The 27,093-nt window shown below is 41.3% G+C and overlaps 1 pseudogene; it reads right to left on the bottom strand.

The window, feature by feature from the left end:
- Positions 1–1,294: 1,294 nt before the first annotated feature.
- Positions 1,295–14,695, bottom strand: LOC125281074 (mitochondrial inner membrane protease subunit 1-like; annotated as a pseudogene).
- Between the last annotated feature and the right edge of the window lie 12,398 nt (positions 14,696–27,093).

Raw genomic sequence — 27,093 nt, 5'->3', positions numbered from 1 at the left:
TGCCTACCCCTGAAGCATCTGAATTTCTGGCTGCTGAGGTAATTTCTAGGATCTTTCAACTTTAAAATTGTGTGACTCCAGGCATCAGACGTGACTTCTGCTCTCAGGAATGTATTTTCAATCAATCAAAAAAATGATTGGGAATATAAAGGATCTAAGGATCACGGGTGGTGTCTTCATGATTCTCTGCCGAATTACTTCCCTCTCCTCTCCTGTGTATTTTTTCATGAAGGACGCCTGCACTGACTCCCCTCGGCGTGAATTCTATTATTCATGTATCTATGACAGATACGCAAAACTACAAAATCCTTACAAGGGATTTCTTTATCACAGCCAAAGTTAAGAGATCTGCTAATTGTTAATGCTAATAAAAGTAGCTGCTAGTACTTGGCTTTTAAAATAGAATTACGTGACAGGAACGCTCTGGTTCATTTTCCTCACACAGCCCATGTAATCACCATGTAACAAAATTAGCGATGGATGAGGCTTCAGTGAAAAGTCAGACTTAGCCATTTAGGAGACGGGAAGTATCTGAGATTATAAAAAAAAAAAAAAAATCATTGCAACCTTTTTCGTGGATCCAGGGAGAAATTAAAGCACAACCAGAGGGATGTTTTTAAAGCATCAATCAGATCAGGTAACTTTGCCGTGAGGCAAAGGTTCACACCCGTGGCAATGTCACCACGCCCCAAATGACCTTCGCGACCTCACATTATGCCCCTTGTCTCAAGTTCTCGGTGGCTTCTTCATCTCCCATTGCCCCAGGCTCCTGGGTTCGTTTTGCGTTACTTTCCTTAAAGCTTCCTAGAGAGCAGGATTTTCACATTCTAGTCCCTCTGCCTGACACCATCCTCTTCCAGGTACAGATGCGCTGGCTACTTCTTCACCTCCATCAGCATGTGGGGCTTGGCCTTCTTGTTCTGCTGTACCCCTTTGCCTCCACCATTTTCTGTCTCTCCGTGCCCTGTGTGACTTCAAGCTCCTCCTACTGTCCTCACTCATCCCCTGCTTGATCCTGCCCCCTACCGATTCCAACCACACCTCACCCCAGCTCTCACTCCCCCACCTGAATCACAGCGACCTCTAACACTTGTCTCCCTGCACCATTTGAGGAAAAATGTCCGTTTGGGGCCCCGGGAAGTGTTCACAAGTCAAGTTTTGTCTGGGGTCTTATTTTCTAGGGTAAAGTGAATTAGTATGGTTGACAGCAGTAGGGTAGTTAAATGTTCCGTGTGGCGATCTGGCAGTGTTCAGCGTCAGATGGATAGAAGCTTTGTTTTGAATAGTGAATAATTTATTGGTAAGTGCGTGATTTTGGTGGCACTGATAAATTCATAGGAATAGGAGACAGTGTCAGGTCAAACAAATAGATATCACAAAATCGGTGGCTATTAGGTCTGTCACGTGGAAACCAAAGTTGCTCAGAAGCCAAACCTTAAGGAGACAGAGCCTCTCATTAGTCCATATGGAATAGTTCCATAATACTTAGAATCTGTAGAACCTTAGAGATCGTCACCTTCTAACCAAACATGACTCGTTGGCACATAATCATGGCTTGTAAAGAAATCTGACCGACTGCTGGTGAGGATTTTGTCACCTTCTAAACCAAGTATTTTTTTTTAAGATTGTATTTATTTATTTGAGAGAGAGAGAGCACAAGCAGGCAGAGTGCTAGACAGAAGGAGAGGGAGGGGAAGCAGGCTCTCCACTGAGTAGAGAGCCCGATACGGAGCTCGATCCTAGAACCCTTTGATCATGACCTAACCCCAAGGCAGACACCCAACCAACTGAGCCACCCAGGTGCCCCTAAACCAAAGTTTCTTATAAATATGTGATTTGGATCGCTAGAGCTTTTTGCAATCACAGTGTCACGTCTTTGGACGCCGTGAAAGTGTTGATTAAGATTTTCTACAAAGAAAACGTCTCAATTTTGTATGGAAGTCTCCACCGATGGTCCCCTACATGACAGTACTACCAGGGTATTCAGAAGCATAATTATATTCACAGCCATACAGAAAAGTATGGCCAAGTTGGAAGTTTTTTTCCCAGAACACCATGAAGCAAGGTTCTCTGTAGATATTGTCACCACAGGCCATAGATCTATTCTACAATACTTTCAATTTTGAGGGTGGTTGTGAGACTTCCAGAACACAAACAAACGAAACAAAAACATCTGAAGCATGTCTCAAAGCCTATGTGGGTGATCTACAATTTCAGGACGCCTCTGGCTCCAAAGAACCCCAGAAGACCCTAAGGACCTAAGCTTTTTAACCTAATGAATATTTCTTATATTTGTCCCTGCAATAATCTGTGTGGTTTGCTTTTGTCCACTGGAGAGCTACTCTATTATACTCTCACTATATTGGATTCTGGAGAGTCTGTCATTGAGAAAACCCCATCTCACTCCTGTCCACTGACCCAGGACAGGCAGAGGGAGACGGGAGGACGTGGAGCTAGAGGAGGAAGCTGAGAAAATGCTCCTTCGTTCTGGAACCAGGAGACACATTATCTCTCTACCCCCTCTACCCAAGGCATGGAGCGTTGAGGCCAATGAATTACTGTCTTTGCGTTCATGAATTTGAGTTGGAATTATGTCACTTGTTACCAAATAGCTCTGAATAATTCAGTAAGACGAGATTATTTTCCCTCACAGTTAGGATAATAACAATACCTACCTCTAGGATTACTGTTAGGGTGAAAATTTAAAACAAATCTCATGAAAATGATGGCAGATTATAAAATCCTAGATAGTCATTGCATGGAATTTTTGTTGTGGTTAATTATGGCTTGGGACTGGCGGCCTTAGCAGATGGGTAGATTCCATGTTGATTTAAATAAGTAGGGCATCTGGTTAAAGTTTCTCTGTATTATTTTTAAAAAGATTTTATTTATTTATCTGAGAGAGATAAAGAGAGAACAAGTGGAGAGAGGGGGAGAGGGAGAAGCAGGCTCCCCACTGAGCAAGGAGCCTGACACGGAACTCGATCCCAGGACCCGGGGATCATGACCTGAGCCCTGAGCCCAAGGCAGATGCTTAACCAACTGAGCCACTCAGGCGTCCAGCATTTCTTGGTATTATTTACCAAATAAAGGGACTGTGGAAAGGGAGAAAAGCTGCCCAACCATCTCCTTTGTCCTTTCCCCTGGAATCCTCATGCTCAAGACCCAAGTCGTATGCCATCTGGCTTCTGAAATCAGGAGGAAAAAAAAAAAAAAGCTGGTCTGTTCAGGATGGCATATCTCTAAAATCATGATTTTTAGCACTGGTTGAGTATCATATTATCTTTGGAACTAATAAAAATGAATGCTATTCCTAAAGACACCCTCTTTTAGTAGGTCTTGGGTGAGTGGCCCTCATAGGGATTTTCAGTCTGTGTAAGTTTCTGATTTATTCAGCAAGTATTTATGAGCAGTTTACTACACGTCTGACACTTAGTAATGACGAGCGAGACAAAATTCTGCCCCTACAGAGCATAGAATGCCCTGGGTATCTGGGTAGAGCAGAGAACTATTGTAAACATTTCCACTCGAAAATTTTGCTCCATGATTCACTGGTTAATTGGAACTGTGTCACTTTAAATCCAATCCAAGGCTCAGACCCCTGGGTCATATTCAGCTTAGTTAGCGGAATGTCTTAGCTCGATGTCTTTATTTAGTCCTATTATATTTGTTATGCATGAGGTCCTTTAGGAAACTGAAAATTCTGTCATTAACAATTTGAGATAATGGACATTCTAGATTATTGTACTAATGGTCAGTAAAATATACCCCAGGTTAAACAAAGGGCTCTCATGGGCATTATTTACAGTGAGACTGAAGGCTTAGATGTTTTAACAGTTTATGCTTTTCACAAAGAGATTTGATAGTGTGTTTGCACGCTGTAACATGAGAGCCCAGCAAATCAATATCTGTGATTGAAGAGCTGATATCCTTTCTCTGAGAGGCCACATTGGGTTGACATTTCACCTTTGAGGGCAACTCACTAAAAGCAGTGAGTTGGGAGGGGACACACAACAGGTCAACAAGATGAAACAAATCAACCCTAGAAACCATAAAGTGGAAGATACAAAGGTCATAATCTTCCTGTAGAAAAAACTAATACCATTCTTATTTGTTTACTTTTGCAAAGAAGACAAAGCCTTTGTCTTACCCACTCTTTTTCTTTTCTTGAACTCTCAACGAACGCTCACCTTTGTGCCTGTGAGAGGTGATGGGAAATGGGGGCTGATCCGAGGAGTCAGGACGTCAAAGTGTTAGTCCTGATGCTCGACTTACTCAACGTGCCCCTGAAATATTCATGTTGCCAGTTTTCTCTCTGCTGAGAAAGAGGGTTTACGAGATGAGCTCCAGCTCTAACCTTCTGATTCCATCTGCTTTGTTTGCAAATTCATCATCGTCTAATCCATCAATTATTAACATAAAATCTTTTGAATCAATGTTGCTATAAATAAAAACCTCCCAATTCTTTTATCTAAGCCACAGGTGAAATTGGGCAATATTCCTACCCACACTCCTCAGGATAGTTGTTTCTGGCAATGCATGAATTATTAACATGGCAGCAATGTTTACATTTAAGAGGTTCCGGCTCCACCTTTGATGCTGTGAAACTGACATCTGGAGTTCTCGTTTCAAGTGTATTCAATAAGGGTGTTCATTTTATTTACTTTGTGTGTGTGGGTTTAATGGGTATATACAAACCCAATCATCCCTAGTAACTTTTTTCTTTTCCCATTTTCCCTCTTCAAGTTCTGCAGAAGAGTCTTGTAGATGTTAGAAATGACGTCTCACTGGAAGAATGGTTAGGGAAGATTATACTTAGACAATGTTGCTTCATTGTATCAATCAATTATTTCAGACCAGCAGCCAGAAAATGCCTTGTGCTTTTGGAATATTGGTTATCTCTTTTACCCTGTTTGCTGGGTGATTTCAGAATAAAATCTTCTCTAAGTGTAAAGTATTTTACTGGTTTGAACATGATTTAAGCTTTTTCTCTCCTCTTTAAAACGTGGCTTCTTTTAACTGCCATCAGCAAAGAGGCAATAAACAGATCATTAGCACTGATGATGTCATAATGGGTAATGGAAAACCATTAATTTTCATAATATCATCATTAATTATAGCTAACATTGAAATGCAGTGGGGCTGACTTTGTCTTATTAAATGAAGCAAATGCTTTGAAATATTAATTAGTAAAATCAATCTCAATAAATTGGTGATAGCAAAATTTATTGTTTAAAAACGTTTAAGCACACAAAGTAAAGAAAGTTTTGTAGTTTAAGAAGACACCATTAGTATAATTTAGTGCTTCCATTTTACATCACATTATGCCTTGGAAAATCACCAGAAAATTCCAGGAATGTCTGTTAATTTTTCTCAATCTCGGTTTTCATCATCATACTGAGAATATGGCCTATCTCCTACGTTAGTGTGTGGATTCAGTGAGATCATTAATGGGAAAGCATTTTTAAATAATCAAACGCCTTATACCTGTGAGGGATCACTTCTTACTCCAAAAGGCAAGATGGGCTTGGCTGGAGGAAGGTACACCCTTCACTGTGCATTTCCAAAATAGTAACCATAGTTTCACCAAAGATCACAAATAGTCAAGTTATTAAGTAATCCTGTGTGCCTGCCACGTTGTCAAAGCCTTCAGGTGGATTATTTCATGTAATCTTCATAACAAACATTTGAGGAAGATATTTTAATGCTCATCTCACCAAAAACAAAACAAAGAAGATTCATGAGGCCAAGTTCCTTGCTCAAGGTCACAGAGGTGACGAGTGATGGCACCAGACCTCGTTTATCACAGAGCCCACATCCTTAAATACAGGCTAGTCTGTCTAAGAGAATATCTAGGCAGCTCCCCCGGATCAGTCTACATCATCAAGCCTCTGGTGGACCAGTTGGTTTTCTGTAATTTATTTTATTTAGGTCAGCATGTGAGGGAGGAACCCGTGAAGAGACTGAGGTTGGAGAAGGAATCCTAGGAGAAGGTACTTGAGCTGGCCTGACACGTGAATGGGACTTGGTGAGAAGACTATATTTGTATGGCCTCCAACTGAGTGAATGCCAATTTTGCTATCATCTCTATGTCAGTACCCAAAGTTCGGGGAGATGCAGTTTGCTTTTAAGATGTATGGCATTTTATCTGATCCTAAGTAGTAAATTTTAATCCTTATTTTTTGAAGAAATTGAATTTGAAAAACCAACAAATAAAACTTCATGGTCTGTGCTCCTGTGCTCTCATAATACTGTGTACATACGCCAGTTATGACTCTTGCTAACTTATATGTCACTTCATTTGTTTTCATTTTCCTCTTGACTCAGCAATTCTCAGAAACCGTGAACACCGCTCATTTTAGGAGTGAGCATATCATAGGGATTAAGACTCTGTCTCCACCCCCAAAACAAGGTAGTGGTGTGATTATAGGCAAATTATCTTTTAAAACATAATTTTCCTCATATTAAAATGGGGCTAATAATAATGTGAAATTATAGTTTTCTTGGGATGATTAAATGAGACGGCATATAGTACACGGCTTGTGGAAGGAACTCAAAATATGGAGTCTGTTATAGTCACCAACCAACAACTAGCCTGAAATAGGAAACCATCAATTTTGAATTAATTGATGAATTGATAACAGGTTGGAAATATCCAGAGCTGTCCATAAATAAAACCACTTCCTGTGAAATAGTAAACTTCCTATCATTATTAAGGAAGACATGAGATGCACACCTGGTGAGTGTGTAACAAGATGATAGCTTATGAAAGTATAGATTCAATCCTGCCCAAGCCTTCATGTCTGTGAGTCTGAGCTGCAAATTAAATTCAGTATCATCTAAGATTCTTTTAGAGATGTGTTTCCATTTGTCTCTGAAATAATGAAACAGTATAATATTGATGTAATTTACACTTGAGGATCACATTAGCAAGAGCTTTATTTATAAACCATGGCCTTTGCATGTAGAAATTTATGTTTTCATGTCCACTGCTAAAAGGATTGTGTTAGGAGCTATTTCTCAATCTCTCACTTTGCCAAGAAGATGGTGGCAAAATGAATATTGTCTGCTTAATTATTGATGCTGCATTGATTTGTTTCCTCATAGTCCAAGCAACAGCAACAACAAAAAATCCATTCAGAAATATAAGCAATAAAGTCACGGATAAAACTTACAGTAACTTGAGAAAAAATATATTTAGCTGGATCTGGCTAATCTTTCAAATTTAATTTCCGTTCATTTAAAATGGAGGCTATAAGGAATGGAGGGCCATTTTAGCAAAGCGAAATAAAAATTGATTTATATCAATATTTAGGACTTACTATGTGTTGAGCATAGACTAGACATTTTTATACACCCTATCACCATCCATCCAATGTGTCCCTCGAGGCTGGCCGGATTATGACTATTTTACAGATGGACAATGACAGAGAATGAATTTTTTAAGTTTTCTATCTTTTTTTGGAGAAAGTGACAAAGTAGAGGTTGATCAGACCCCAGTGTACTTTCTCTTTCCATTGCTACTTGGAGTTTAAATCATGATCTTTTCCATATATTATTCCCTCAATATTCCCCCTGTTTTCTCTGCTAAGTGTCTGTTGTGATAAGATTGGTGTGGGCCAAAATAGCTAAATCGTGGAAGGAGCCGAGATGCCCTTCAACAGATGACTGGATTAAGAAGTTGTGGTCCATATATACAATGGAATATTACTCAGTCATCAGAAAGAACGATTTCTCAACATTTGCTGCAACATGGACGGCACTGGAGGAGATAATGCTAAGCGAAATAAGTCAAGCAGAGAAGGACAATTATCATATGGTTTCACTCATTTATGGAACATAAGAAGTAGGAAGATCGGTAGGGGAAGAAAGGGAAGAAGAAAGGGGGAGTAAACAGAAGGGGGAATGAACCATGAGAGACTATGGACTCTGGGAAACAAACTGAGGGCTTCAGAGGGGAGGGGTTGGGGGAATGGGGTAGGCCAGTGATGGGTATTAAGGAGGGCACATATTGCATGGTGCACTGGGTGTTATATGCAAGTAATGAATCATGGAACTTTACATTAAAAACTAGGGATGTACTGTATGGTGACTAACATAATATAATAAAAAAATATTATTAAAAAAAAATTGGTGTGGGCCAAGGTCCCAGGACCCCATATGATGTCAATGGGCTTGATACAAGAGCAAGTAGAAATAACACACATTTTTTAAGCTGTTCACATAATAACACATAAGTCATAGGGGAAATCAGCTGAAAAGTCAGAAAGAGGGTCAGAATGCTAAAAATGGAACCACGGTGTTCAAGTTCTTCAATCTGTGGTACAGCCTGCTAGCCCTCTACCAAAATCCATCCTTCCTCTCTTCATTGTAGCATCATGGCAAGTCCTAGCGAAACGTCATCCATGCCCTGCCTTGCAGTCTTGGGTGGCCAGGTTCCTATCATCTTCGCTGGAGTATGAGCAGGAATTCCATGTGCTGGTTTGGGACTGAGGCTTTTAAGTGTGACGGTGCGTATCCTCCAGCGTCTCCTTCCACTGGCTGGACGCAACGAGCAAGGTTCGAGGGGAGGTTAGCGACATGCGATGGATGCAAATTAAATTCCTGAAAGGCTCTTGCTAACGTACCCGATCTAGGCTATATGACAGAGGGTAAAGTTAACTGGGCTGCCTGTTTTCTTCTTTCTTTTTCTTCTTCTGTGTTCTGATCCTTTGGGGACCATTGTGACCCTTCTTTTTACTTTCTGGGCTGGACTTCGTCCATGATTTTCCATTTATGTAAATGCTGTGCATCACATGATATTGAATAGCATTCTGTAATTTCAAGTGATATGCACTGGTTCCTAATTTAAGTGATATCACTGTTATTAGGGGAATGCTGGGCCTCAAAGATATCCACGTCCTAATCCCAGGGATTTATACGTCATGTTGCATGAGAGGGGAAAATTAAGGTTACAGATGGAGTTAATTGTTAATCAGCTGACCTTGAGTGGGGGGAAGGGGGTTATCCTGGGTTACCTGTGTGGGTCCAATGTAATCCCCACCGTCCTTATGAAGGAGAGAAGTCAGGACAGCCAGAGTCAGGGTCACAGAGAGATTTGAAGAAGCTACACTTCCAGCTTTGAAGATGGAGAGAAGGGCCACGTGCCAGGGAATAAAGGAAGCTTCCAGAAACCGGGAAAGATACAGAGAAAAGAATTCTTTCCTACAGGCTTCAGTAGGAACATAACTGTGTGGACATCTTGATGTTAGCCCAGCGAGATCCCTCTCAGATTCTGATCAGCAGAACTGTAAGATAATACATTTGTGTTGCTTGAAGGCCCTGATTTTGTAATCATCTGTTACATCAATAAGAAACTATACATGCTGCAGCTGAATTAGAAGTTACTCGGTCCGTATCCAAGATACCCCCTTCTGTCTTTGACAGCACCTAGAATATTACATGGCCCACATTTACCCTTCGCTCTAAAGTCGATGGAAAGGTGTAATGCCCAGCCTTCAGAAGCAGTCTTAGAAAATCAAGGTGTGTTTTCTTCAGCAAACTTGAACCAACTACAAAAGGACAGCTGGTGCCACAATGATGTAGAAACTCGGAGTTGTCACATCTTCTCCGGGGAGCACGCATGCGTGTGCAACCCAAATTCAACAGGAGCCCCTGAAGTGAACCTTGTCATAAGCAATCAACATCTATCCAAGGATTCTGGCCCAATGTACTGATAAACACCAGTGGACAGGTCTGGGACAATTTAGGAGAGACATGTGTGTTGAGAATAGAGAAAATCAGCTCTAGGGCTCATCATGGTCATTTTTATTAATACATCCACCGAGGGCACAAATGATGCCAAACAAGGAAGGGATGCGAATATGAATCAGGGTAAATGCAGCACAGAGGGGGATGGAGTGAGACACAGGTCTGTGGAAGCGAACGTCGCTCTTTCACAGATGCCATTAAAAGGGACGCATTCCCGCGCGCTCCACTTTTTAGTTCTTGTGTTCTTTTCTCCCTGAAAATACTGCAGAAGTGGCTTACATTTTATTATTGTTATTAATATTACATAGAACAGTTATTGCAGTACTAATAAAAAAGAATATTTCGTGCTTATAATCTCTCTTTCTAGGAGAAGAATAAGCCTCTCTTGAAAGTCCAGAGTAAAGCATTTGCATCTTCATTTTATGAGTATAATTAGCACATTTGTCGGTGCTGTCATCAATGATAATCAACATCATAATAGCCCCTTATGTTTGTATAGCCATATACAATTTACCAAGCATTTCCCCAGCCTTTATCATGTTATATCCACCTTCTCGCTGGATTTTATTAATGATTCTTAGGGGAAGGCAGGACAGGGAGGGATGCCTCCACATTTTTTTTTAAAAGAGGGAAACAAAGGTTCAAAGAGAGGCACAGCTAGTCTTGGATTAGGTCCCTAGACCCCTAGTCTACTAAATTTTGAGTTAGACGAAGCCATGTCAAGGTCATTTCCCTCAAAAACTTTCATTCTTGATGCTGTTCTAGGTTTTGTTTTGTGCAATTTCACATCGACACTGCTATCCTTTCCTACTATTTCATGATAAGGTAAGACTATTCCGTGACTTGAAAGACAGCCCAGATGTCAGCCAAACGTGGTCTTCATTTACTTAAACCAAAATGTGTGAAATTCCTTTGTGTGACTCCCTCCTATGAAAACTATCTGCACACTAAGGGAGAGTTTCTCGGGACACGCTTAGTAAATCTTACAGTGTCATTTAAATAATTGGAAATTTGAGATCCCTGCCAGGTCCTTGGAGTCATTATCTTATATTGTGTAGACTGTGTTGTAAGCAGAAATTATTAGGAAGAGCAAGGAATCAGACAGGCGTGATTAGAATCCTAGGTTTACCTGTACCCAGCAAATGGAATGTATATGATTCCCTTGAGTAGTACTGATAAACAGGAGTTAGTGGGACCACTTTAATATCTGGCTGTGAAGAGTTAAATTCGGTAAGTCAGTTATGCTATGCAAGGCAGAGTAAAGTTTAATTAAATATGCCTATTATAGGATTATTGTTATTATATTGTTGTCCCTTAAATAACAATCCAATTATCTCAAACGATGTTGTGTGGTCAAGTGTGCCAAGACAAATGGACATTGGTCTAGTCTATTCTGTAGCTTTCCTCATCCTCTGATTCTGTCTCTGTATTGTCTTGAAAATGTTTGAAGCTGTTTTGCCATTTTGAGAGCACTGTCACCCATGTTAGACAGCCATCACTGTCTGGATTTCTCTCTTAGGTCAACTTTCATGATCACTTTGTTTCTATGCTGTGTGTTTACATCTTAGGACAGAATACAGCAGGTACCTCACATGAGAGAGGTGCCCTCGGGTTAATATATATGTTCTTTTGGGTTTTTTGGAGGCTTCATTATATAGGCATGATTAATTAACTGATTGGCCATTGGTGACTGAATCAACCTCCAGTCTCTCTCCTTTCCCCCGAAATCAGGGGGTAGGATTGAAAGTTCCAACCTTCTAATCACAGCGCTGTTTCCCTTGACCACCAGACCCCATCCTTAGGTATTTTCCAAAAGCCACCTCATTAACATAGCAAAAGACACCTGTCTGCTCTCATCACAAGAAATTCCAAGGGATTTTAGGAGCTCTATGCCAGGAAAGGGGCGAAAACCAAATATATATTTCTTACAAAAGAGACTATCACAGTTATCAATAATAAACCATATATGATTAATATATCAATAAAGGAAGAAGGCAAATGGAACTTTGGCCAATATTTACCACTTACATGGTGTGATTGTAATGCTTTAGGGTGTCACCCAAGCCTCTCTTTTTCTTAATATATCTTTCTCACTTTCCCTACCATTCTGGTTCTCAGTTCTATCCAAACCCAACAAGTACAAGTACATAATGAGGTGTCAGACACTGAGCAGAGAGGAAATAAAAGTAAACAGGACAAAAATCACAACTCCCCATCCAGAAGGAGGATTAGGGCAGGTATGGGAAAAAAAGTGAGTGTGATCCTTGATAGAACTAGGTACAAGTTTCAGATACTTTACCAAGATGAGTTCACCTAATGTCTGTTTTATCAAGGAAGGTGTTATCATCCCTGTGTTTTCAGAGGAGAAGAGTGAGGACCACAGTGCCTCAGTCACTGGCCCAAAGTCACACAGCAGGTGTGAGTAGTCTGACTCCAATGCCCTTGCACTTTCCTTGATAATGTGAGTGGGTTGTACTCCAGATGTAAGGAGTTATAGGCACCTATGTTCTGGATCTAGCTTATAGGAAGAAATAGGGACAGTAGGTGGAATCAGGTGCCCGGGGGAGAGACTTCCTTGTCTAGCTCCAGTACCCACTTGACTTTTCTAAGAACAATTAAGACTGTGTAAGGAGAAAAGAAAAAGAAAGCAAGAAAGCAGAATAAGAAGAGGAATCAGCAGTGTGAACGCAGCCAGGAGTTCACCTCACTACTTATAAACCTTAATTAAACCTAATTTGTAAATCTTAATTGAACCACATGTACAGGCATTAATGAAGCAGTATCATAACAGTGCTCTCCCAGTAAGACAACACACTAATACTAAATACTTATATTCCTGGAAAATGTACTCACTAGGCCTCATCAAAGCATAATGGGGAAGTAGATAAACAATTAATCTCATTAATTGCAATCAAAGGACAAAGAGTACAAACTAGTTGCCTAGAGGAATCAACTTTGCCAGATTTCCTCACAAACAGATATGGTGCTAATGAAGTGAGAGTGTGAAGTGAGTGAACATCTGAGGAATTAAAAGACTCCGCTGGAATGTCATGAGAAGGACGTTCGAACTGGGGAAAACCAAGGCCTTCTCATGCAAAAGTCAATCTATGCAAGATTCCTCTTAGATTCGCCCCTTCATTTATTCAACAAACCGACGCCTACCACCCGCTCTGGGAAGCCGTTTACAAGCCCTGTGTGCATCACATCACCACTCCGTGCACCTTAAACTTACACAGTGGGACGTGGCAATTATATCTCAATAAAGCCGGAGGAAAAACACACCCGCTCTGTATGCTGCCAGCGTGTTCTTGAAAATGAGGCCTTGATGAGAAGATGTGTAACAAGAGAGACTGAGGGACAATTTTGGGTCAGATACTTTCATAAGTATCTCATTCAATGTGTTTAAAAAAAACCAAAATGTATACAGAACCTTGAGAGTCTGGTGTTACTAATCACATTTTATAGATAAAAGTATTTTGAGGTTCAGTAATTTGCTCCCTTTCATATTTAGTGAGTATGTAGACAAGAGGACTTAATAAAGCATCTGATTCTCTAGACCACAGTTATTACAAAATACTTATTATATATATACATATATATAATATTTATATGTCATATATGCATTATTTATATATGTCTAGACCAGCTCCGTAAGCAGACTTGTTGGCGGAGATTGGACTCTTACTTCTTCTGTCAAGCTTCAGAGGTTGTCCTCTAGGAAATCCCCTCTCGGCCTTGATTACACACCCTAATCGTCAGGCTGACACCCCCAGACAGCTGCTTTTACTTTTACTCGAGGCACCACGTGATGCTCTTCCTCTCAGTGGCCCCTGCGTCTGTGTGCCACAAGGCAACTGTTACCTTTTATATTCTTGTTGCCACTTCCCCCGGTGTCCTTCTGGTCTACCCAGTATCTTTATTCCAGCTGTGGTCCCAATGATCCTGAAATGGGAGCATGACTTTCCTCATTCAGGGTCCGCAGTGATCCAGATCTTTCCTGATCTTCACACATTAACTCCAGAATGAGTCCAACAGTGCTGCTTTATGAGTGTGTCCCTGTTCCTTTTCCCTTCCCTTTGTCCAGCTTGCCTGCCCTGCTGTTACCTCAGGAACATCTCAGCTGATCCCTCAATATTGGGTTCAGTTGACACCTCTGTGACTTCTTCCTTTTGTCAGCGAAAAAAGGCAAAACCTCCCAGGTTTGTGCTTGGTCCATTTCTCCACTAATGGAGTATAGTCACTTGTTTTCATGTGCTGATTTTACCATATGGTGAATTTCTAAACTGAAGCGTTCACCATATTTATCTTGGCATCCTCAGCATAGGGCAATGGGGACTATTTCTGTTGAATATATGAATAAAACTGAAAAGGTCTGACACCAAACTGCATGCAGTTGATCTCCCCAATGCCCTCACTCCCCAGAAACAAAGTAAGGAAGAGGCCAGTTCTTCCCGACTATAGATAGCATGAGGAAGTTATTACTCAGACCATGAGCTTGTGGTTTGCAACTACCCATAGCAAATATGGATCTCCTTCTTCCAAAACCAGGGAGGAACTCTGTTTGCCCATGACGTCTGCATAGGCCTTAGATAGTAAAATGTCCTCTTCCCCTCTTTACATTCCAACTGGCCCAAGTTCTCAAGGCCCAATATCAATCTTGCTTTTGTCCACCAAAGGACATCCAAATCCTTCTAAGTGGTGCCTCATCATTGAGCTTTGAGTCCCTTCAATCTATTCTCCTAAGAGTTTCTTGAAAGATCTTACAACACAACACACACATACACATACACACACACAGAGGGATATTTGATGGTATTACTTCACTGCTGACATAATTTAATGTTTCAGGGATGAAGGCCTAAGTCATCTGATTGTCCTTGAAGGCTTCCATGATCCCTCTCCTGCTCACCTCCACGGGCGCTCTTACTCCATCCTCCGTCGACATTACACGTTCTAATCGTGCATTGTTGCTTTGTGTTCTCTAAACCATGCCATCTCTAATTTTAGCCTTTTAAAAGAAATAGTATTTCTTTTAGAGTGGTCTGAGGTTTATAGAAAAACTGAGCAGAAAATAGAGAGAGCTCTCTTATACGCTTGTCCACACACTCCAACCCTCACAGTCTCCCCTGTTATTAAGACATGTTTGGAGTCCTTAGACAGTGGAATTACATTTGGCTGCTGGGATCTACAGCCCACAGTTCCTTAGAGAGGGACAGGGCTGAAATCCCCCGCTAAAACGTCTATAGAATGACCCATGCCTCATCTAAGTGCTTCCTGGATCCAGGGACACTAATCACTGTATCAAGCAGAGCAGCTCACAGCAGAGTTCGGCCTTAAGGACACCTCCTTTATAAAAGAGAACATGATTTTTTCTTTGCCTTACTGGATTGCTGTGAAGTGAGTATCAAAGGAACAAGTGGTATTGGAGGATAGTATGCACCATAAAATAACTCAACAAATGATAGCGGGGAGAAATGTCTTACATATTTCCCTCCAACTCTGCCTTAGAAGGGCACCAGAACGATCTTGTGTGGGCACTACTCTGCTTCTTCCTCTAGGTACCCTTGACCTATGACGCAGGCGTGACAGGAAACAATGATAGGCCAATCATATTAAAACATACTTTACATCTATGTCATTTTCAGTGATCTGATAGTATAAAATTAAAGATGACCCTTGATTATTAAACATACTCTTGAGCTATGAAGCGCTCTTATCTCAAAGTTGTATGATATTGAAGGCACATGAAATTTAAAAATATTCATCCATTTTCCAGGAGTGGATTGCCTTTATCCTACATTTGATTAACTATTGTGTCTTAAAAAATAAATACATATGAGTTGAATAAAGGACAGAGGAAGCAAAAGTGAAAATACACCATGGGCTTGAGCTGGGACAGAGACAAGGCAAAGCTGTGGGCACGTCTGCCTGTGGTCAGGGGGACCAGGCACAGGCCAGAAGGCGAAGAAGCCGGTGGGCAGTGAGAAGGAGCAAAGCAAAGGAATCGTGTTCCTGTGATGGCACCTGACATGTAATTCTCGGATACGTGAATGAACCAAAGGAGTTATGCTAACTCAATAAGCCGTGTGTATAATGTTTCCATGTGTCAACACCTACTTTGGGCCAGGAAATCATTACATCCATTATTTCTTTAATTTTTATCCCCTCACTTTAGAGGAGGAGATTATCACTGGAAATGCTAATCACCTGTCTGAATTTATACACTGAGTCAAAGATTTAGGATTATAGTCCCTTACAGGTCGGATTGTAGTCTGGTTTTGGTTTGTTGTTTTGTTTTGTTTTTAAGAGAGAGAAAGAGCATGGCAAGCACACAAGGTGGGGGACTGGGTGGGGTAGGGCAGAGGGGGAGGGGAGAAAGACTCCCAAGCAGCCTCCATGCCCAGCGCAGAGCTGATGTGGGGTTTGATTTCGGGACCCTTACTGAGCAGAAATCAAGATCGATCCCTTCGCCAACTGAGCCACCCAGGCATCCCAAGTCTGTGTTCTTTTTTTTTTTTTTTTTAAGATTTTATTTTTATTTATTCGACAGAGAGAGAGACAGCCAGCGAGAGAGGGAACACAAGTAGGGGGAGTGGGAGAGGAAGAAGCAGGCTCATAGCGGAGGAGCCTGATGTGGGGCTCGATCCCATAACGCCGGGATCACGCCCTGAGCCGAAGGCAGACGCTTAACCGCTGTGCCACCCAGGCGCCCCTCAAGTCTGTGTTCTTAACCATGGGTTTGAGAGTCTCTGATGGTAATATTTTCTATGATAGATTGTTGGTTCTAAGTATTCATAGGTTTTTTGGGGCCGTACGGTCTCTGCTTGCGGCTACTCAACTCTGCATGAAAGCTGCTGCGGACCGCATGTAAATGCGTGAGGATGTCTGTGTTCCAATAAAACTTTATTTGCAAAAATGGGCAGCAGGCTAGATTTGGCCTATGCAGCATAATGTGGAAATATTTCAAGGCAGTGTTTCTCAAATTATTTCTGGCAGAGCTCAGAGCTACTGTACAACATTATTTATATGCATCTGTGTTATTTATTGTTAATAACAGAGGTTCTCAGAAAATACTTCAATCCTTCTAGACTTGATGCACATTGATTTTTTATTTTGTATTTTATTTCATGAAAAGTAAAAAGCTTTGGTCCTGAACCATTAAAATGACTTCAAAATCTATTAATGTGTCATGATATACATTTTGAAAAACAAAATATTATAAAGATTAAAAAAAAGAAAAAAACCCCCTGAATTATAGAAAATGCTTGTGGAGGATCCTGAATTATAGGAATTAACAATAGGAATAACAATATATGAAATAACAATAAAAGGAACAGAATCTTGGATCTGGATGTGTCTTTAGAATTCCTAAAATAACTGCTTAGTCAATGAACAATTGAATAAATTGAAAAAAAAGAAAGCTCATCTCTTCACAAAGCGAGGTATCACCTGTCATCTAAAGAAATGTATCCCTTTCAGTGACATTTTAGGTAGTTCTGACTAAGGAAGCTTCCTAGAATCTGCAAATCTGGCTCTTTTTTTAAAAAAGATTTTATTTATTTATTTACTTACTTATTTATTTATTAGAGAGAGAGAGAAAGAGCACAGAGGGAGAGTGTGAGGGAGAAGCAGACTCCACACTGAGCAGGGGGCCCAATGCGGGGCTCGATCCCAGGACCCTGAGATCATAACCTTGACTCAGCCACCCAGGTGCCCTGCAAATCTGACTCTTTCATGCAAAATATACCTGTGGGGTTTCCTCTGTGTTTCGGGGAGTATTCTGGACAAGTTAGGTGACAAGAACAGCCGAAGTCACCGTGTGTGGGAGAGGTGGCGTGGACTGATGGGTGCCACACTGGGGGAAGCAGCATGCACTGTCAAAGCAAAGAGACAGGCATCTAAACCAGGTTTAATCTCCTTGTACATGGGCCCATGTCTTTTAATAGGCTTTTTCTAAAATTAGGAGATCAGAAAAAGGGGTAAAATATTATTTTTAGCTTTCCTTGTAGGAATCCTGTGTGTAAGTACCAAACAACAGACTAAACGGCCCACCATAGATAACCCCCTCTTTACCGTGGCGAACAAATATCCCAGAGTTAAATGTAATACTCTCACGCAGAAATTTAATTACCCCGGGTATCATGTCCATCTGTCTCTCTGCACCATGATATTTATGTATTTGCGTATTTGACCCCACACGTGTAGCTGTTTTAAATTTTTTTATTATAATTAGTATATGTATACAATTGTTAACTGTCACACACACACATACACACACACGTGTGGGTGTGTGAGTGTGTGTCTGTGAGCGCATGTATAATTCTGACTTCAGAAAGTTATTATCCTTCTCTATCCTTTCGCTGTGTTCTAAATCAAATTGTACTGTGGGACCTGCACACTGCAAACTTATTTTTCTCTGAGACAGTGTTTGGAGTCTAAGGTCTGATGAGGGCTGGGTTTTAAGAGGAGAGCTGGTACCGACCATGGCTGAAGCCTGCAGGCCAAGAGTAGCTGCTCATTAGTCCGACTGCATTCAGCTTTGATCTCCAGAACCTTCATGGGAAAGCACTTCATAGGCAACCTTCTTATTTCCTTCTCGGTTCATTAATTGGAACCATAACCTTATCCATTCCAGCACTGAGTTTTTACCGTGCACTGTCTAGATGAGCTGTTCAGCCCATAAATCCAATAAAGTCATTTCCCGAAGTGGAGAGATTTCATCCACGGAACCACAGAGGCTCGCAGCAAATGTGCTTGGTGCTCTCAAAGTCAGGGTCTGATAGAAACATGGATCTTGCTTGTCGTTTTCCTAAGGAATTTTCAAGGAAGGGAAGAAAAGCTGGTTGGGGCTATCTCATTTCTCACAGGGGACTTGGCTGTTAAGGACTCACACTCATCCCAACCCTGCCTTGTTATATTTAAAAACTATGCCAGGGTGCTTCTGATGAGTGCTTTTCCACTTGGAAGGCGGTCACATGGCCATCATTTCATTTGGGCATCAAAAACAATACGTTGGTCAATATTAGTCTAAGTTGGGACGCCTGGGTGGCTCAATCAGTTAGCTGAAGCATCTGCCTTCGGCTCAGGTCATGATCCCAGAGTCCTGGGATCGAGTCCCGCATCAGGCTCTCTGCTTTGCAGAGAGCCTGCTTCTCCCTCTGCCTGCCTCTCCCCCAGCTTGTGTCGCGCTCTCTCTCTGACAAATAAATAAATAAGATCTTTAAAAAATATATTAGTCTAAGTTCCCTTGCATGGATTGAGATTAGGAGATATTTTATTGGCTTTGCCCAAGACCACACCATTCTTTGCTATCTCAAGTTTCTGCTCTATGTGAAGCCACACAAAGTTATTACGATTCAGAATCTAATGCATCATATTTCAGAATTTTTGTTCAAGTTCATTGTAAAAATGAATCTGATTCTAATTCATTTCATCCCTAAAATAACTGGGGGAAACAATTAATAACAGTAACAGCTACCCTTCACTGAGTGTCTACTGTTACCCCCAAGCTAAAAAGTGTCTCTATTTTACAGGTAAGGAAAATGAAGTCCCTCAGCTCATCAGTAAAAGAGTGAGTATTGGGGACTCTTTCTGTTGGCTTCCAAAGCCTGTGTCTCCTTCCTGGGGCTTTCTGTTCAGTTTTGCATGTGACAGACAGTACTGGTAGCCTTTTCTGGGACAGATGCTATGTGAGCACAGGCAAAAACCCTGGAAGATGGGCCGGAGTCTGTCCTGGGAGAGCATGAGATGAGGATTTCAGGCAGAAACGTGAATGCTTTGAAGCAAGCAAGAAAACAACATTCCTGAAGGACTGCAGAAGGGGATGGCAAAGCTACCAGGTAGATGAACCGGAGGAAGTGGTATGAACTGGGGTGGAGGGTGGGAAATAGAATAGATTCATCAGGCAGAGCCTACAGGTCTCAAAAGTGTTCTAAACTAAGAGGAACTTACTGGAAGGATTTAAGAAAATAAATGACATATAATGCAATGCTGCAATTCTTACTTGAAATTCTCTTTTGTTTATGGATTCCAAGGTTATTAATTTAAAAAAAGATCGGAGTCTTGCTATGCTTAATCAGTTCTGTGAATTAGAAAAGATTTGTTCCTGCCCTTGGACAGGTGATGGCCTAGGGGAGAATCAGGACTAGGTAGAAGGAATCTTTTCTCTCCCCCCATCTATATCGAGAAAGACAATGTTACTTAGGAAAGTTGTAATGTGAGGGCAGGCATGGGAGAGAGTAGAGCAGGACCATCTCTACTGTAAGGGCATTTCTAGAAAGAAAGCTTTAGGTCATTTTTCCTAATTCACGTATAGAGATTAGAAGCTCAGGGAGTGGAGTTGAATTAGAACTTTTAGAATGTAAAAGCTAGTGGATGTGTGTGTTTGCTCACCAAAAATTTTTAAAAGTCTATTAAAGGGTCACCTGGGTGACTCAGTTGGTTAAGCTGTCTCTTGATTTCAGCTCAGGTCATGATCTTGGGGTCATAAGATGGAGTCTTGCGTGGGCTCCGTTCTCAGCGGGGAGTCTGCTGGAGATTCTCTCCCTCTGCACCTCCCCACCCCACTCACTCTCTCTCTCTCTCAAATAATAAATAAATAAATCTTTTTTAAAAGACTATTAAAATGGTTAGTTTTCCCAAATTTAAGTTTCTGAACCTTACACAGTTACCTTTTCTAACCCAAGCCCAATTGCAAACCCCCTGGTGTCTGGACTATACAGAGATAGGGTGTGTGTCCAAGTAGAATCTAGAAGATGTGGCCCAGAGATCGCTTGGAGGACTTGATTTATTTAGTATTCACAGGAGCTTGTTTCATAGCAGATAACTCTATCCCTCAGCTACAGCTGCTGCTCTTTTTTTAGGGAAGAGGAGGAGTCCATTCAGCAGCTGCTCTGCCGAGTGAAGTTAGCTCTGGAAGCTGGTTAGTTGTCCCCCGTCTCCACGGGGCATAACAATATGAGCCAGCATGTGGTTGTCACCTTTGAACTCAAAGATAAGAGTGTGACTCTGAGGATAATACTGGATAATACTGTCCTTATTCTATTTTTAATTACATGACCGAGTCCTGCTCCAGGATTATAGACATTCCAAGAGACAAGACTATCATCGCCATGACTGCTTCCCCTTCTCCTGCTCCCAGTTGCTGAGGTCTCAGCTGATCTGGGTGAAAGTCTGGGGAAGGACAGGGCATTGCCTTCTATACTTCCTACAAAATGCAAATCCTGAAGCCAAAGAAAGCAATCTTGGAGATCAAGTTTGAATATTTGATGAAAGCATCAGATATTTGAAAATAAGCCATCAAAGTGCAGAGGCTGGGAAGAGAGAAAATTCTGAGATGATCTGGCATCTCAAAAGCCAAGAACTCAAGACCAGAGAAAGGTTGACGGACAGCATGAGGAGATGAACCCTCTCGTACACACGTGAGGTCTGGGGTCTAGTGGATCAGGTGCAAGGCTATCCTCTACCTCTCAAAGCCCTTGTCATACCCGTGGAAAGGCTGTTGTGCTCTCTAAACTTTGCTTTCAGTCCCCAAATTGGTGCTTACCTAACTATGTCACTTCTTGAAAACTTTTACATGTGGTCTTATTTAAATTCATGACAAACCTATGAAATAGACAGTATTTTATTTCTAATTTACATATGAGAAACTTGAGAACAGAGGTACTAAGTTTCTTGCTCAAGGTCACACAGTCTGCGTAGTGGATTCAGTACCCAAACTTACACATCTGATCCCAGAGCCCAGCTTCTTAACATCCCTCTGGATGAATTTGTGGAAACTGGCAAAAGATAAATGATAATAGTAGTTCTTGGTATTAAAATATTATTTTCCATACTTAGAATTACAGTTGGGTATTTTTTTAATATCTTCTATTTTCCTCATCTTATTCATGTTGTCCATTATACCCTTGAGCATTTGGGGAATATTTATAATAGCTGCTTCCTGCAAATCCCATCATCTCTGTGTTCTGAGTTACATTTTCCTAATTCCTTTACTGTCTAGTAACTTTTGATTGGGTGCAGCCATTGCCCATTTTATGTTGTGAAGCATTTTGATGCATTCCTTTAAAGAGTGTTGGACATTTACTTCCAGGAAGCTAAGGTATTTGTGGATTCATTTGATCCTTTGAGTTCTTCTCTAGACTGTTTCAAGGCAGGTCAAGATTCACCCTGCCTGTGGCGCGGTTTGAGCCACAACCAGGTCATTCTGGGGTCTCTGTGGAAAGTCCCATATATTCAACGAGTCTTTGTACTCTAGCTGGAAGGAATGCCAGTAATTTCCAACCCGTGTCACCAATGGGAGCTGTCAGTCTTATAGCTCCCTATCTTCCATTTTCTCTCTACAAATGCACACGTTGGTGCTTACCAGAGACCTAAAGGGGTCTTGTTGAATCCACAGATCTTAGCTGTCCTGTTCTCCTCAAACTTTCATCTGTTTCCTCAACTCAGCAAGATGGCTGTCATTTATTTCAATTTTCCCTTCTGTGCCAAGTTGTTGTGTTACTTCCTTGGGTAGAAAGCTTGGGTGATAGTTGGGTTCTCCTTGCTTGTGTTTCCTTTCTGAGGGATTGCAGTCCTCTGCTGCAGTTGTCCAATATATGACTACATGTGTTTCTCACATTGTCTTGTCCCGTTTTCAGGTTGTGTTTTATAGGATTATAATTCTGGACCATCTTACTTCCTCATAGGAAGGAGCAGAAACCCATTAATATTATGAATTTCTCATGAGGCAGTGCTTGCAATATCTCCTAGAGGGTGTTAAGCCCTGGGGAAGGGGCAGGGAGTATACAGTAGAGGTACTAACCCAGTCTGGAAAGGTCGAAGTAGGCAAGGAAGACTTCTTGGAAGAGGTGGGGCTTGAGCTGGGTCCCAAAAGCCAGACGAGTTTTCAAATATTAACACTCTTTTAATTTAATTAGCATGCTAAATTTAAAGAGAGCATAAATGAGTGATTGAAATGGCTTGACTTAATGAAGCCTTAATAATAACCCTAATTCAGTTTATTCGACATCTATCACTCATAGATGAATAGCTAATGCCTTTTCTAATAAAGCAGTCATAATAAAACAAAGCAAGCCATAAAATATATTACTTTTATTCTCTTAATCACGTACTTCCTAAGTGAGGACACTGAGTCCATTAGAGTAGCTCTTCAAAATGCTTCTTCCCCCTTCTTTTAAATTTCAGAATCGAGTTTACTTGATGCTACACCAGGAGCATTTCAATGTTATTTTCTTATCCTCCCGATAATTAAATGAAAACTGATTCGAATTATAACTCCACACATTATGTTCTGGAAAGTGAGTCTCCTTAGAGCTGGAGAAAACTGACCAAGGAACCTGGATTTTGATCCTGCCACCAAACTCCCTTCTTCGGAAGCATTCAGTAGAAACTGAATGCTTCCTCATGCCTGAGATCAGCAGAACAGACAGCGGGTGACCTGTGCCCCTGCCTGGATACAGAGGACACTTCCCTCAGTTCTACTGACAACAGCTAAGACATGGCAGCATTTTCCAGAAGCGTCAACAAAACATGGCATTGCCACAGGAAATAGAAACGATACAAACCCATTCAGTTTCCCCAATAGCTTTCTCATCCTACCATGGCCGAGTGTCTGTTAGTCTTGGGGCCTCCATGCTGTGCACAGCATCTTCCCTCACTGTCTTGCCTTGAGCTCGTAACAACTCTGAGACTGTGTCCCCACGGTTCTCTGAACAAGCCTGCGCTCAGTCACCTGAAAATGGCGCTTGCGAAGCCTGGTCTCTTTGGCATCCAGACTGAAGGAGGGAAGGAAATTAAATTTCCAGACCACCTGTAACACATCAGGCTCTGTGCTAGACATCTGAAAATATCAGTGTCCTTTACAGTGTCTTTAACTAAACTCTGAGGGGATTTCTCATCTTATTTTCCATTACTGAGGTAAAGTGAAGTGAGTTGCCTAATGTCACACAGTAGGTGAATGGCCCATCTCGATTTTGGTCTCTGCTGATTCACACACACACACACACACACACACACACACACACACACACACACAGAGGCTCTGCCAGTGTGCAGGCAGTAACCATGCTTCTGGCCAGCGTGCTCCCTGCCCCCTCTGGCTTCCGCTGGGAGGAACAAGCCTATTTTTTCACTAACTTATTCAGTAAATACTGATTGGGGACTTCAAGGGGCTTTGCATGAGGCCACCTTCCTCAGGAAGCATAGTGTGTAATCCCCAAGCTCTGCCCTGCAAAGTCGCACAAACGAGTGTGAAATCCAGAAAAGGAAATCGTTACTAACCATAGTGCAAGAGCAGTGTTCTGGTGAAAACCAGGGTCAGAGAGGATGGGAGCCAAAAGGAGTGAAAGTTAACCCAGCCCAGCTTACAGATGTGGTGAAGGCAGTAGACAGACCCTCTGTGGAAGTTACGCCGAGACCATAACTTAAATAAAAAACCCAAACAAAAAAAACAAAAACCCAAACAAAAAAACAGAGCCTTCCAGATACATAGGGATGAGAAGGTTCTCCGAACAAGATGGGCCCATCACAGAGGACAGATGGACACTGCTGTTTGGAAACTGTGGTACATATTAGAGGAGCTCAGTTATTAGAACAGAGTTATAATGAGGGTGGGTGGGTAGTGGGATGGGGACTAAGTATGGGAGATGCCTGGACTGATTGGCATCTCATTCTTTGCTTTCAGCATTTGTTGCAAAGTGCTTTCCACCCTTTTCTGCAATGTGTCCACCTGTCGAGCTTCATGTTTCCAGAATTCCGTAAATTCTAAAGCACTCACTCCTTTGCCCATGTTTCTATGATATGTTATAGGTGTCTCTGGTTTTGTCCTTATCCCCAGTACAACAATTTGTCTGCACCTGTCCAGAGCCCCTCCAGACTGAGTGCCATTCAGGAAAGGGAAGATGGTGTCCTATTTAATTATTCCCAGACCTAGGGGAGTCATAGTGCTAGGCATGGGGTGGGCACTCAATGGATGCTTGTTCAATGCACCAATAAACTGACTTTTCTGAGTGCAATGAGAAAAATACAGTGACGCATTTACATTCTTCCTCCAGACCCTTAGAGTTATCTATTCTCTTTACAGGTTGTTAAAGTACTTCTTCGTGCCTCACCCTCTCACCCTGTCTTTCCCTCCAGCAAGTATTCTTAGGACGTTTGTTTCTTAGTGAATTTGTTTTAACCACATCCAATTTTTCTATTATCTGCCTGGGTTTCTCACCCCTCAAAGTCCATTTGTATTACATCTCTATTCACTCTGTTGCTCGCTACATCTTCCAATTTAGTATAATTTGTGAATTTCATTAACATGCTATTTACTCTCACTTTGAAATCTCATGTACTCTTTCGTGTAGCTTATCACCAAAAGTAAAGTAGATGCCTACTAAATTAAATGTGCCAATGGTATTTAATTTGGAAGGGTTATGAATACAAAGGGAGAAAAATAATAGAGGAGGATTGAATAGATTTTGAAGGGGAAAAAAAGCTCAGAGATGCTTCTAAAGAGTTACTCCTCGTGGACAAATAAGCTCGAGGAAAAAAGATAAAACGTACGTGCATTGAAGGTGTGAAATAATTGGAAAATAGTCATTTAGAGGAAAATGGCAGGAGTGTCCATAGATGATGCGGAACTTACATTAACAAAAAAGTAATAACATATATACTAGAACAGTAGAGTTTTGGAGCTGAAAGCCACTCCGGGGATTATTAAATGTTTCCTTCTCTTTTTACGGACAAGAAGAATAAGCCCTGAGGGACTCGCTGAAGGGCTCACCCCAAATGGTTGCTGAGCAAATCCTAGAAGCCAGGTTTTCTGTTTCCTAATTAGCTGTTCTTTCCTCTGAAGCACCAGCTTTGCACATGGAAGCCCTTCTGGCTTATAAATGATGGGCACATAAGTCATTTTGATTTGTACGATATGCTTGTAAAATTAGGCAGAATAGTTATTCTCCTCATTTGACACATTAAAAAAATGTGAGGCTCAGAGAGGCAGCGCCCAGTGGAAGGACGGACTCCTGGTTCGTGACAAGGTCAGATCTGAAGCTCCTTTTTTTTTTTTTTGTAATTCCAAAATTGGCATTCTTGCAAATTTACCACGCTAACCTTGACATAGTATGAACATCAAGTTATATTTGAAAGGAACATGAGCTCTAACAACTCATCTTAGGCCTAAAAGGTAAAGCAATGTAGTGGCTGCTGAAATGACAGAAAAATGAATTTTAGAAATACGGCCATGGATGTGCAGCCTGGAGGGTGGACAGACCTCACCCTGGGTTCAGACAACCCAGAGATGCAATCTAGCTTCGATGTTTCCTGTCCACGTTGACTGTGTGAGTGAGAAAATCAGCCTAAAGCCATTCCCGTCTAAGCTGTAAATGTGTCACTCGGGTATGTCTACTTGTGATGATTGTACTTGGCCGAGGCCATAAAATATCATTGGCCTGTTTCCTGATGTTCATCTGTGTGGCGGAATGGGTACCGGGAAGCCATGCCCTGCCTTCCAGGCCTCGGCTTCTCATATTTCTATGTAAGCATCAGATTCTGGGAACCAGAACACCAGGTCAATAGCATTGACACATAGATCTGAGTTTCTAGAATAGCTACTGAAACAGCTGACAGAGGGGAAGATTCCCAAAGTGAGGTGGAAAAAAAATAAAGATGGGGTGTGTCAGCATCGATCAGAAATGGGTGATGTTTTGAAATATTCTTCGCTTTAGGCTGGACGTCAGCACTATTTGATTTCACAGCACTTTATAAAAATGTGCATTCGATGCAAACCCAACAATACTTCTTACAGATATGATCGCCACCAAATTAAAAAACAGGCGTTTTTGTATAAAGCGTCTCCATATTCAGAAGTGGACATTCGGAAGTGGACTTGAAACCTGCCCCCACATACATTGCTAATCATACAGTGATTATATAAGTATTTATATAAGAATTCTGGTAGAAATATTTGAAAAAAACAGCACTTGATTTGCATTAGAAGAGTACATGAAGATTCTTGTCCAATTTCCTGCTGTTCTTATTAGCTGTGTTACTTTGAGCTGGTCACTTAATTTTTCTGAACCCATTTTATCAACTTTAAAGGAAAGGAGTAACATTTGCTTTAATCCAACAGAGAGTGGTCGTTAAGTATTAGTATAATTTGAGAATGTAAAAGTAGATTCTAAATCTGAAAGTTTCTCAAAGTGGCCGAAAACAGGCCTAAGCTACACCTCAGTGGGATTAAGGTAAGAGTAACTATCTTAGAGGTCCGATACATGGGATGGGAAATAGAGGTAGAGATTTCCAGGCAGTACTTATTCTCTAAGTGAGGTTTCTGATAAAGTTCTGGTTCCCCTGGGT

The sequence above is a fragment of the Ursus arctos genome, unplaced genomic scaffold (genome assembly GCF_023065955.2).
Source record: "Ursus arctos isolate Adak ecotype North America unplaced genomic scaffold, UrsArc2.0 scaffold_6, whole genome shotgun sequence".
NCBI lineage: Eukaryota > Metazoa > Chordata > Mammalia > Carnivora > Ursidae > Ursus > Ursus arctos.
This window is presented reverse-complemented; position numbering and strand designations above follow the sequence as displayed.